Raw genomic sequence first — 13,332 nt, forward strand, 5'->3', positions numbered from 1 at the left:
CGCCTCAAAGAAATAAAAGCAGAGAGAGGGAGCGGCCGCAAGTCTAACATGAAAGGTAGAGCACAATGCTTTGCAAATCAAACAAATATCGGCATCATTTCCAAACCAACATTGCGCAAATTTCTTCAAAACGGAACAGAGTCTCTGTGGGCCTTTCCAAATACAATAGACTGAGCAACACACTAGACGCCACGTTTTTGGCATCAGAGATCTTTTCCCATCCCTCTTGCGGCCAATCAGTGGCAGCCTCTGTGCGTGTGTGTTTGTGTGGATGTGTGGGTCTGTGCTTTTGAGTGCGTTTGTGAATGCGCGAGAGTGTAAGTGTACACAAGTGTCAGGAGAGATCTGTGTACGTGTGTGTGTGTGTGTGTGTGTGTGTGTGTGTGTGTGTGAGAGAGAGGGAGGAGGTGGGAGTGCGGGGGGAGGTGGGGTAGAGGATGAGGTATGTGAGTATATGCATGCCTACACTGTGGGTGCAACAGGATATTGGAACGTATATATATATATATATATATATATTATAATATATATATATATATATATATATATATATATATATATATATATATATCTTTGTATATATGTGTGGGGGTTTGGGGGTGGGAGATATGGGCGTATGTGTGTGTGCTTGTACAAGTAAGTGTTCATCTCTGTGAGTGTGTGTTTGTGTGTGTGTGTGTGTGTGTGTGTGTGTGTGTGCCGTGGAAGCTGCGATACGTAGACTAGAAATGAGTGTGTGGAGGAGGGGGGTAGAGGAGGTGCAAGGTAATGTGTGTGTGTGTGTGTGTGTGTGTGTGTTGGAGCTCATGTACATTTATATGTATTTGACTGTGCTTTCATATCTGTGAAACTGCATGTTTGGTGCATTTCTGTTGTGCATGTGTGGGTGTGTGTGTGAATGTGTGTCTTCATGTTTTACATTTATTCGCTTATTTATCACCATTGTTGTCTTCTTTTTTCTTTTTTTTTTTAGTATTACTATTATTATTACTACTACCTTTTTCTATATTATAATTATTATTCATTTATTTATTTATTTATGTAAGCTTATCTATTATTTATTCCCCCGGTTTTTTTGGTTTTTTTTGGTTTTGTTTTTTTGTTGTTGTTTTTTCAAGGCCTGACTAAGCGCGTTGGGTTACGCTGCTGGTCAGGCATCTGCTTGGCAGATATGGTGTAGCGTATATGGTTTGTCCGAACGCAGTGACGCCTCCTTGAGCAACTGAAACTGAAACTGTCAAACAGCACACGTGGTACAGCGTCATACAGGGACCAGGCTGCACGCTTTGTCACCTTCAAACTGAAATTGAAAAGTGAAACATCTAAAAGACTATGTCACTGAAAAACAATGCACTCACTGTCATCGCCTGCAAAACGACAACACAATGCCGTCCACGTTTGGGAGCGTTTTGTTGTATCGTATTGTATTCTATTGTATTGTATTGTATTGTATTGCATCGCATTGTATTGTACTGTACTGGTACTGTACTGTTGTATTGTATCGTATTGTATTGCATTGCATTGTATTGTACTGTACTGGTACTGTACTGTTGTATTGCATTGTACTGTACTGTACTGTACTGTATTGTATAGTATGGTATTGTATTGCATTGCATTGTACTGTATTGTACTGTATTATACTGTACTGTATTGTATTGCATTGCATTGTACTGTACTGTTCTGTATTGCATTGTATTGCTCGCTCTCTACTCCTAATAGATTTTCCTAGGAGAATTTAGGGCTGCTCGCCATAATCCAGTGGCCATCTTTCTTCTTCTTCTTCTCCTCTTTTCTTTTCTTTCGGTGTTTTAGTTTGTATGAGTTTGTCTGTAAGTTTGTATGAGTTTGTACGAGTTTGTCTGTAACTTTGTTTGAGTTTGTACAAGTTTGTCTGTAAGTTTGTTTGAGTTTGTATGAGTATTGTACCTGTGTTCTTGTCTTTTTGGGAATGAAACCTGGACTACCACTGTAAAGTAAAGTGCTTTGCACAAGGCCACGTTTATGGCTTTGTTTTGTTTTGTTTTTTGTTGTTGTCTTTTTGTTTTTGTTTCTTTTGCTTGTCTGTCGATGCTTGCGGGTAAATCGCGTCGTCAATAACGTCACACTGAATGTACTTTATTGGTTTACCTTATTTCCTTTTCACCTGATTTTATTTCATTTTATTTTATTTGCTCTTATTTTGTTTTAATTTTTATTTTACATAGTTTTATTCCACATTATTCTATTTTACAGTGTCTTATTTTGTTTTGTTTTAATTTTTTCATATTTCATTTTTTTTTTAGATTCATTTTATTACACATTATTTTATTTTGCATTATTTCATTTAATATCATTTTATTTTATAGTATTTTATTTCACTTTATCGATATTATTTTATTGTATTTTATAGATCAGTTTCGCTTGATTTACTGGCAGTTTATTAGGCAGGACGTGCATCCATCACTCCCGTGCAGCTTCAGTGTACATCCGCTTGCCTGGAGGGAAGTCTTTAAAGCACAGCGATCAATCCATCAAGGTGAAGGAAGCAAGGCAAGAAGAAGCAATGGACAGTGAATGGAAGGAGGGGGTAGGGGCAGTGGATAGGGTTATATAAAGGGACCCTTCACCAACACGAGCAGACATCAGTTCTTCTCTCCCTCTCCCTTCACTGCCTGCTGGTCTTGCTGCCTGGCTGTCTTGGAAGCTTGGTGTCTGCAACCATTGGTCAGTTGTCTTCCTTGTGTTTTCTTTCTTTCTTTCTTTTTTTGCATGCATCTTTCTTCCATTCTTTGCTTATGTCTTTCTGTCTCGACGTTTTGTGTCCGGAACTTTTGGTGAGTTGTCTTTTTTTGTGTTTTCTTTCCTTTCTTTCTTTCTTTCTTTCTTTCTTTGTGTCTTTGTTTCTTTTTAGGTTTGTTTCTTCATTGGGGAGGCGGTTGGGGGGGGGGGGGGGAGTGTTAACTCTTGGCTTCTTTCCTTTTCCATCTCTCTCTTTCTCAATCATTTCTTTCATTCGTTTATCGTTCTTTTTCTTCTGTTCTTTCTGTCTCTTTTTGTTATTTTTCCCTTCCACTCTTTTACTTCTTTTTCCCCTTTTTTCCATCCTTCGCTGTTTTCTCCTCCTTCTTAGTCTTTCTATTTCATCCTTGATGTCTTTCTTTGCTGTTTTCTCCTCCTTCTTAGTCTTTCTATTTCATCCTTGATGTCTTTCTTTGCTGTTTTCTCCTCCTTCTTAGTCTTTCTATTTCATCCATGAAGTCTTTCTTTGCTGTTTTCTCTCTTTCTTAGTCTTTCTATTTCATCCTTGATGTCTTTCTCTGCTGTTTTCTCTCCTTCTTAGTCTTTCTATTTCATCCTTGATGTCTTTCTTTGCTGTTTTCTCTCCTTCTTAGTCTTTCTATTTCATCCTTGATGTCTTTCTTTGCTGTTTTCTCTCTTCTTAGTCTTTCTATTTCATCCTTGATGTCTTTCTTTGCTGTTTTCCTCTCCTTCTTAGTCTTTCTATTTCATCCTTGATGTCTTTCTTTGCTGTTTTTTCTCCTTAGTCTTTCTATTTCATCCTTGATGTCTTTCTTTGCTGTTTTCTCTCCTTCTTAGTCTTTCTATTTCATCCTTGATGTCTTTCTTTGCTGTTTTCTCCTCTCTTCTTAGTCTTTCTATTTCATCCTTGATGTCTTTCTTTGCTGTTTTCTCCTCCTTCTTAGTCTTTCTATTTCATCCTTGATGTCTTTCTTTGCTGTTTTCTCTCCTTCTTAGTCTTTCTATTTCATCCTTGATGTCTTTCTTTGCTGTTTTCTCCTCCTTCTTAGTCTTTCTATTTCATCCTTGATGTCTTTCTTTGCTGTTTTCTCCTCCTTCTTAGTCTTTCTATTTCATCCTTGATGTCTTTCTTTGCTGTTTTCTCTCCTTCTTAGTCTTTCTATTTCATCCTTGATGTCTTTCTTTGCTGTTTTCTCTCCTTCTTAGTCTTTCTATTTCATCCTTGATGTCTTTCTTTGCTGTTTTCTCTCCTTCTTAGTCTTTCTATTTCATCCTTGATGTCTTTCTTTGCTGTTTTCTCTCCTTCTTAGTCTTTCTATTTCATCCTTGATGTCTTTCTTTGCTGTTTTCTCTCCTTCGTAGTCTTTCTATTTCATCCTTGATGTCTTTCTTTGCTGTTTCTCTCCTTCTTAGTCTTTCTATTTCATCCTTGTGTCTTTTTTTTCAAACTTTTTTGCTTTCTTTCCCCCGGGCCCCCTAACTTTCTTTGTCCCCCGCGGGGTTTCCCTTTCCCCCCTTTGTTTTCAAACTTTCCCAACTTTCTTTTTTTTTTGGCTTTTTTTTTTTTTTTTTTTTTCATTTTTTTTTTCCTTTCCTTTCTTTGGGGGGTTGGTTTTGTTGAAAAAAAAAGGGCATTTTTTTTAAACCGGGGGCCCACATTCTTTGGTTCCGAATTTTTTCCCCTTTTCCTTTAATGCAATGGGGAATAAAGGGTTTAATTCCACCAAGTCCTTTTACGGGTTAACCCCAAAACTTTTTGTGAAATCCACCCCGGTTCGGGTAATTCCCAAAGAAAAGGGGGTTTTCCAGGGTTGCGGGAAAACCCCGGTTAAAAACATCCCCTTTAAAACCCAACTGGTTAAATCCCCAAAAGGGTGGTTTCCTTTTTGGGAACACCATGACAAAAGTGAACCCCCGGAAAAATTGGCCGGTCCTTTCCTTTAAGGGGGGGGGAAAGAACACAAGGTGATCCCCAAAACCAAAAACCAGGAAATAAACCAAATTTATTTTTGGAATTAAAAAGTTGTGAAAGGGGTGTGATGAAAAAACCAACCCCACCTACTGCTTTTCGCTTCCTCTCCATTCCAGAAGAGGGGAAAAAAAGGAAAAAAAAGGGGCCCTTTAACGCCATTAATAATCATGTCAAAAATTGTTTGGGGTTTGGTTGTGTGGGTTTTTTGGGTTGTGTTATTTGTCCGGGTTTTTTTTGTGGGTGGGGAATGGGGGTTTGTTTTTTTTTTTTGTTGTTTGCCGGGTGTTGTGGTGGGGGTTGGGGGTGTTTGGGGGGTTTTTGGGTTTTTGTTTGGTGGGGGGTGACCGTGTTTGGGGGGGGTGGTGGTTGGTTGGGGAGGGTTGGGGGGGTGGGTGGGGGGAGGGTGTTGTGTTTGTGTGCCTGTGGTTTGGGGGTGTGTGTGGGAAAAAGTTTTGGTGTGTGTGGTGGGTTTTTTAAAAAGGAAAACCCCCAAAACTACCCCCTTCACGCCCTCCCCAAAACCAAAAACAAGGGGCCCCAGACAATTTTAATCCCCGGGTCCCAGTGGAAACCCCCCCCCCCCACCCCCCCCAAACCCCCCCCGCCGTAAACACCTTTTTGAAACCCGTTCCTTCCCTTTCCGCGGTTTTTTAAAATTTGGGTTTCCAAAAATTTTGCACCTTTAGAAAGGGGGCCAATTTACCACACCGGTAGCTTTAAATCCGGGTGGGTTTTTTGGGGAAATTTTTTACTTTTTTATGGGGGTGCCACCACCCCCCCAAATCCCAAAAAATCCTTTTATCCCCAACCCGCCCCCAAGGTTTCGGTTGGTTTCCAAAGGGGCTTGTTGATTTAAAAAAATCGAGCACCGTATTACTCGCATCAAGCATTGCCAAGTCTGCATCAGAAGGTGGCACAAGAGCCCAGTGACCTCTAGACCATTGAAGAGCTTTTCCTGATGGGGCAACAAAATAGTATGCATTTGGTGGAACACTTTGGGTAGGTGGAACACTTTGGGTAGGTGGAACACTTGGATGTTGAGTAGGTGGAACACTCTGGGGTGAAACACTTTGGGTAGGTGGTAGTTCGTTTAATCCATCATTAACACCAATATTCTGTTCTTCTGTCGCAATGACAATTTTATTATTATAATTAATGTGTGTACCAACCCTCAATGCCATATCAGATGGGGCCATATAAAGGCCAACACCAAATGCAAAGTTTACTTCGGATCTCGCGTACTGGAGAACGTCCTGGTATTTTTTTTATCGCCGTTTGTAGGTTTTCGGGGGCATTAATCGCATCTTCAACATTGGCTAAAAATTGTTTTTGCGCATCAAATCCAGTTCCTTTTGTTGTTATACTCGTGCGCGTTTGCGCTTGTGACCCTATTAGAGCCCACACATAAGTGCGAATGCTATCGTTGAGACGAACTATCCCCGCATGTGTAAAACCCAACCCCTTATCAGGAATAAATGTTGTCCAAGCCCGGGTGATGTCCACCGTACGTCTGATTTTATCGTGGGGGCTAAAGAACACAGGTCCCTCTCCTCTGTTTCTCATTGCCTGTCGTGCAGCCCCACCGGGGGTCTCAGCCTGAATAAATTCTCCCAAACCAAAGCCATGCTTTTCTATTTTCTGTCTCCAATCCCTCTGCCCAAATTCGGCACACAAACGCTGATAAACTGCTTTATCAAACGGATTATTATACATGTTAAATGCTTGGTCGGTGGGTAGCGGGATTTTTAACTCGTCCAATAACCTCCGAATCTGATAGTAAAAATGAAACCTATACACGGCTCGAATAAACGGATCAGAAGCTTGAAAATGTTCTTCCGTTACTCCACACCCGGCGGTCGCGCACCATACCACAAAATTGATTTGATTCTGCCACCACACTATCGGGTTGTTTCTCCACGCAAGCCAGGCTGCATTCATCGCGCGAATATCCCCAGTCATAGTGGGGTTCGCATAAGACTGAAAAACATCGGGAAACTTGGTGGTAAAAGAATATTCGCTGTTCACGTAGATCATTTGCGTGCAACTTATTCTTTTTTCTTTATACCCGGTTGTATAGGACGCGTCCTTGTTGAAGCTGTAAATTTTCTTATTCATATAGCTATGTATATAATAACAACCGATATTCAAAAAGACGAATTACCGCGGTGCATATCTAATCAAAGTGGAAGACTAGAAATCGCGCTGCGTGAAATAACTTATTATCCCAACTGGAAAAATATCAGCGATGAGCTCGGAAACAATTTCTTTACTACTACCGATCGTAAGATAATAATCCCAGATGGTTATTATAATGTGTGTGAATTGAATAAAGAAGTGTTCACCCCCCACGGTGCAGAGTTAGACTTGCACGCTCCGAGTGGCTATCTGAGAATAAAGAGCACCAAATCGATTGAACTTTCTGAGCGTCTTGCACATACTCTGGGGTTCCCCAAAAAACTCATCGCGCCGGGAATAATGGTGATAGGAAACAGGCATCCGCGGCTCGCGATACATAAAGCACTTTACATTCACCTCTCTCAAATTAGTACCGCCGATAATTTCTATAACGGATTGCCTTCTACGTTGTTACAATCAATCCCAGTAGAAAATGAAAGATGCGGGGGTGGTCGAACAACCACGTTGACATCACCCCAATACAAAAGACTTTCTCACGGAGATTTACCACGTTTAACACTTTCTATAGTAGATGAAAATCATAATCCCGTTTCTATTGATTATTTAAATATTACATTACATATAAGATATGGTTGAACCCTGCACTACGCTTAGTTTAGTTGATCTCGGAGATACAGAGGGATTTGATGTGCCGGGAAAAGAAAATCAGTTGTACGCATTCCAGCTTTCTGAAGGAACATACAAAAGAAAAGAAGTAAAAATTGGTGATGTCGTGAGTGAGGATGATGTTGTCAATGATGAGCCCTATCAACTTGTTCGTTTAAACGGTACATGGCAGCTAAAACCCCTCGACAAGTGTATGGTAGATTTTAAAATTGAATCACCTTACATTACCAAAGAAGAAAATAATAATTATAGAATAAAAAACAGTGGCTGGATCTTCGCTGATTTAAGAGCGTTTGATGTAGATTTAGTAAAATACCAGAAGAGGTGTTATGTGATTAAGAAACGCTCGAAGGTTAAATCTGTATTTGGAATACATTTTTATGAGATAAATATTTTTGAGGGCTTCCGTTTACGTATTATTTATGATGTAATTCTCGGTAGAGAGCCTGATGATTTTGTAGAAGTTTTTGAAGGGTTGCAGATAAAATGGCCCAAAAATCTTGCAAATCAACCCCTGAGAATCACCATTGAAAAACAAGATGCTATGCCCTATCATATTATACCACAGGGTAGTCATATAGAATTCTCGCTTGAAGGTATTGTCACAAAACAGAAAGAACTGAGTTTTTGGATGCAGCTGCGTCTTCCTCAAAATATTTCCTTTAGAAGACTACGTTGCACCAATTTGAATATGTAGAATATACTATAAATATTAGAAATGGTTGATCCCGGAGGGCCAGGAACACATAATATCAAACCCTGCACTACGCTCGGTTTGGTTGATCTCGGAGATACAGACGGATTTGATGTGCCGGGAAAAGAAAATCAGTTGTACGCCTTCCAACTTTCTGAAGGAACGTACAAAAGAAAAGAAATAACGAGTAATGGTGGTGTCAACAAATTCAGCGAACTTGCAGACGTGAACGTTGACGGTGTTGTTGTGAACAAACCACATCATCTTGTTCTTTCCGACGATGATACGTGGGTACCTTATCCGGTGGATAACTGGGATTTAGATTTTGAAATAAAACAACCCTATGTTAGTATTGGAAGAAATCACGCTCTACAAAAAATACAAAATAGTGGTAAACTGTTGGCTTCCTATCATACGCGTAAAGATCTAATCGTCGTTAACAGCGACGACTTTGGATATGTTATTGGTATGAAAGGTAAAAAGACTGGTACACTGCGGTTAATTAAAGAGTTTGATTTTGAGCCGCCTATTCAGGGGTCAACTATCGTTTTAGATATACTCCTTAGTGGGGTGCCAGATGATTTTGTAGAAGTTTTAAAAGGGTTGCAGATAAAATGGCCTGGAAATCTTAAAAATAAACTCTTGAGAATTACCATCAAAATTCCAGTGGTTGGCCCATCTGATCAACCCGATCCCTCTACAGAATTCTCGCTCGAAGGTGTCATCAAACGTCCATCATTAGATAAAATATCTCTCGACTTTATTCACATCGGACCTCTTCAGCTTAAAAGACTGTGCTACTCTCCTCATCCTGTTACCATCATTTAAAAAAAATGATTACTATAGAATAATGGAGTTTCGCCTACGAGAGATATCGAATATAAAAAACAACCTCGAAAAAGAGCGTGATGAAAGAACTTTATTTTATAAAAAATATAAACGCGGTGTACATATCGCTACAGCCGCGGATACAACGCTGACGACTCTTAGTATCGCCCTTGGGGCATCGGGTGTTGGATTACTGTTGAGTGTCACCGCTGCTCCCGTAGCTATTGGAATAGAAGTGGGAGCTGGTCTCCTTGGTGTGGTTGGTTTAACTTGTAAATTTATTCATAAAAAATTAATGTCACAAGCTATGAAGCACAACGAGATTCGCGTGTTGGCCGAGTCAAAACTGAACACTATAAATGATCTTATTTCAAAAGCATTAGAAGATGATAAAATAAGCGATGAAGAATTTAGTCTCATTCTGGCTGAAGTTGAAAAATTCAATGCAATGAAAACAGACATAAAAACGAAACACAAAACTCAGTTGTTTAACGGAAAGAAAAATCTATTTGATATTCAAGATGGTAAACCATCCAAAAAGCTAACTAGGTCAAACGGGCGGGAAGATCTGCGAAGGCGGGACCACACTCTTAGCTATTGATCCCTTCCCACACACGCCGAGCGGTCGCTAGCTTGCCAGCACACACACACGCGGGGAACGGGGCGACCGTTTTCGCTCTCCATACACATATTCGGGAAAAGGTAGACTACTTTTGAGGTAGATCTGATTTTTTTTTGCGCTCTTGTAACCATTTGGCTCTTCATACACATATTTAACCATCATTTTTTTATCTAGTGATTTGGCTCTCCATACACCTTTTTAAGCCGAAAAAACCCGATTGCGTGGGTTTTTTTTTATGGTTTAAGGCGTTGTTGGACCTTATGGACGCTTAAATCGTTACATATAGAACCCCCATCCCTTATACTACTGCAGAGAGATACTGATCTGGGTCAACATCTGCTGTTTTCTTGCCACGTCAGTACGATGTTGTGCACCAACGTTCTTTTCAGAAACAAGGACATTCACTTTCTACATAGCGCGCGTGGGTGGGGACACACACACACACACACACACACACACACACAGTCACACACACACACACTCCTATTGGAGTATGGAGGATTACTGCAAAATAATGTTTCCATGCCCAGAACAAACATTTCCAAATACACAACAATGTCATATAAAAGTTGAGAAAACACAAATGTCTTTTAACTCCAAAAGTGTTGTTTGGCAACATTTGCAAATCTAATCACCTTACTTACAGCTTAAATTACTTCTTTTTTTGTTGTTGTTTTTTTGCCTCCTTTGAGCATATTACAAAAATTAAAAACCGATTTTAAAGACAAATATTTTTTTAGGAACATATCTATTTTTAAATGATCATAATTGGGACATTCCATTATAAAAATAATGAAACTCATCCTCAATCACAGACATGTTACAAACCTTACAAAGTCGTAACTCTCGTGGTGTGCCTTTGTGTCTTCCTGTTTCTGTTTCCAGCTTATGATTACTATTTCGTAATCTGAAGAAGCTGATAACGTAATTATCAGGCATTTGACTTATATATTTTTCTCTACCAAATCCACACACACACACACACACACACACACACACATGCACGCACGCACGAATGCACGCACAATTATCTACCCTGAGTTAAAAAAAAATAATGGACTCTTTTGCGGGAATTACTTTGATACAGAGTTAAAATGAATTCTGCAAGCGATACATGTAACATGAATTTTGCCACACGAACTAACAAACTCAAACATAAAAGCATGTATTCTCTCTGTCTCTGTCTGTCTGTCTGTCTGTCTGTCTGTCTGTCTGTCTCTCTCTCTCTCTCTCTCTCTCTCTCTCTCTCTCTCTCTCTCTCTCTCTTTCCGGCAGCCATCATGACTCCTGTTCCTGTGTTCTTCATACGGCTAAGTTTTTTCGTATTTTCTGTCTGTCGATTCTCTGGCGTTCTTGTTTGTTGTCAAATTATGTCTCCAACCAGGTCACATAATTATGTATCTCGATTGGGGAATCGTGCTAAAATTAAGGCGCGATCGCAATCGATTCGCTGACACTCTGGGCTCTCTACTCCCGGTCCTCTAAACAACGCCAACCCGCCGCCTTCTCCACTTCCTCCGCTCCCTCCGGTCGACTCCAGACCTCCGCCACCTCCTACACCTCCTCTGGTGACTTCTAGAGGTTTGTGGTCACACACTCAGGTCAGTGTTACCTTTCATGCGAACTCACTCGACGCGATCTGCGTTTTCTCGGCCCTGCCAGTCGGCAGTGTACGAGTCGATCTCCTCTATCTCTTTACCATACCCACAGTTGCACCAATGGAATGGCCACAATCCCTTTGGGGGAAAAAAAAAAAAAGGCAGCTTGTTTTGGATCCGCACGTTAGACTGGGCCCTATGTGCGATGCGTCCGTGGTGGCGGCCGTGACATCGGATCAAAAATTTCCTTTGTATGTTGCACTGTATAGTGTCATTTTATTCAGACTTCTTGCTATTGACTCATTTATTGACTCACTTGTGTAAACAAAGTGAGGCTATGTTTTAACCCGGTGTTCGGTTGTCTGTGTGTGTGTGTGTGTGTGTGTGTGTGTGTGTGTGTGTGTGTCCGTGGTAAACTTTAACATTGACATTTTCTCTGCAAATACTCTGTCAGTTGACACCAAATTTGGCATAAAAATAGGAAAAATTCAGTTCTTTCCAGTCATCTTGTTTAAAACAATATTGCACCTCAGGGATGGGCACAAAAAAAATAAAAAAGAAGCCTAATTATATGCAAACTGCATTTACTGTTATATTTATATTTTTTGTATTCTCTAAACTTGGCACTTTGACCTCTTATTCTGACACAACAACAAGAGGAGTCATTATTATCATTTTTTGTTCAAACAGGAAATTCTTTTGCTAAGCATGGAATTTTTATTTATTTTGCAAACGTTTTGGTGCAGATAGTAAAAAAGGGAAATTACTCTGTAGTTAATGCTAGGGGACTTAATTTATCACAAGTGAGTCTTGAAGGCCTTGCCTGCCTTGTATTGTATTGTATTGTATTGTATTGTATTGTATTGCATTACTCATCAGCCACAGCTGATAATTTGCCCTCTTCATATGACGTGTCTCTCACTGTGTTAGTGTATATAATTGTTGTAATTACTTTTTTTTCTTTCTTCCATTCTTCTTCTTCTTCTTTCAATACACAATACAATACACAAACTTTATTGTCTATACTTTGGTACAGAGATTTTCTTTTTGGCAGCAGCATATGTCCAACATAAGAAGAAAACAACAAACAAATAAAATGAATAGAAAATAATTAAAAAAAGATAAATTAAATGGCACCAAATGGAAATGGCTATATACAAATATACAGATTACGGAAATTTACGTGCCTCTCCATTTCAGTCAGCCAAACCGCATTGCACATCTACCCCCCCCCCCCCCCAACACACACACACACACCACGCACACACACCACGCGTTCTAAATATGTGACCAAAACTAACAGCTGGCATGGACATAAAACAGCCCTTGATGTGTGGAGAAGTGGAGATCTGTTGGAGTGTAGCTGCAGACGGGCTGATCAATGCTGGCAACAGATGGTTTCCATTGATTCTGATTGCACTGAACACGCAATCAGCACTGAAGCCATTCGCCACAAACACCGTATGCGCCTTCGTCATAAGTCAGTCAATTTCTTGCTGTCACCGTGCAACACACTGCAGCAATGGTGGGATTGTGGTGGACTGTGGTGGACTGTAATGGACTGTGTGTGGTGGACTGTGTGTGGTGGACTGTTATAGACTGTGATGGACTGTGTGTGATGGACTGTGTGTGATAGACTGTGTGTGATGGACTGTGATACGATATGTGTGTATGTGTATTCCTTTTTATCACAACAGATTTCTCTGTGTAAAATTCGGGCTGCTCTCCCCAGGGCCACCCTTTTTTTGTGGTATTTTTTCCTGCGTGCAGTTTTATTTGTTTTTCCTGTCGAATGGACTGTGTGTGGTGGACTGTGTGTGGTGGACTGTGATAGACTCTGATGGACTGTGTGTGAAGGACTGTGTGTGATGGACTGTGTGATGGACTGTGTGAAGGACTGTGTGTGATGGACTGTGTGAAGGACTGTGTGAAGGATTGTGTGTAATGGACTGTGTGTGATGGACTGTGTGAAGGACTGTGTGTGATGGACTGTGTGAAGGACTGTGTGAAGGACTGTGTGTGATGGACTGTGTGAAGGACTGTGTGTGATGGACTGTGTGAAGGACTGTGTGAAGGA

At 40.3% G+C, this 13,332-nt stretch overlaps 1 long non-coding RNA gene across 2 annotated transcripts in view; it reads left to right on the forward strand.

The window, feature by feature from the left end:
* Positions 1-11,111: 11,111 nt before the first annotated feature.
* LOC143283239 (uncharacterized) overlaps positions 11,112-13,332 on the forward strand; it is a 9,411-nt gene continuing 7,190 nt past the window's right edge. The window contains exon 1 of one of the 2 annotated variants that reach the window (XR_013055378.1): positions 11,112-11,258. This is a non-coding gene — a long non-coding RNA (uncharacterized LOC143283239). Of the gene's footprint in view, positions 11,259-12,628; positions 12,781-13,332 lie in introns of those variants that run through there. The other variant, XR_013055377.1, reaches the window with a different exon arrangement.

Source organism: Babylonia areolata, chromosome 6 (assembly GCF_041734735.1).
Source record: "Babylonia areolata isolate BAREFJ2019XMU chromosome 6, ASM4173473v1, whole genome shotgun sequence".
NCBI classification, from domain to species: domain Eukaryota; kingdom Metazoa; phylum Mollusca; class Gastropoda; order Neogastropoda; family Buccinidae; genus Babylonia; species Babylonia areolata.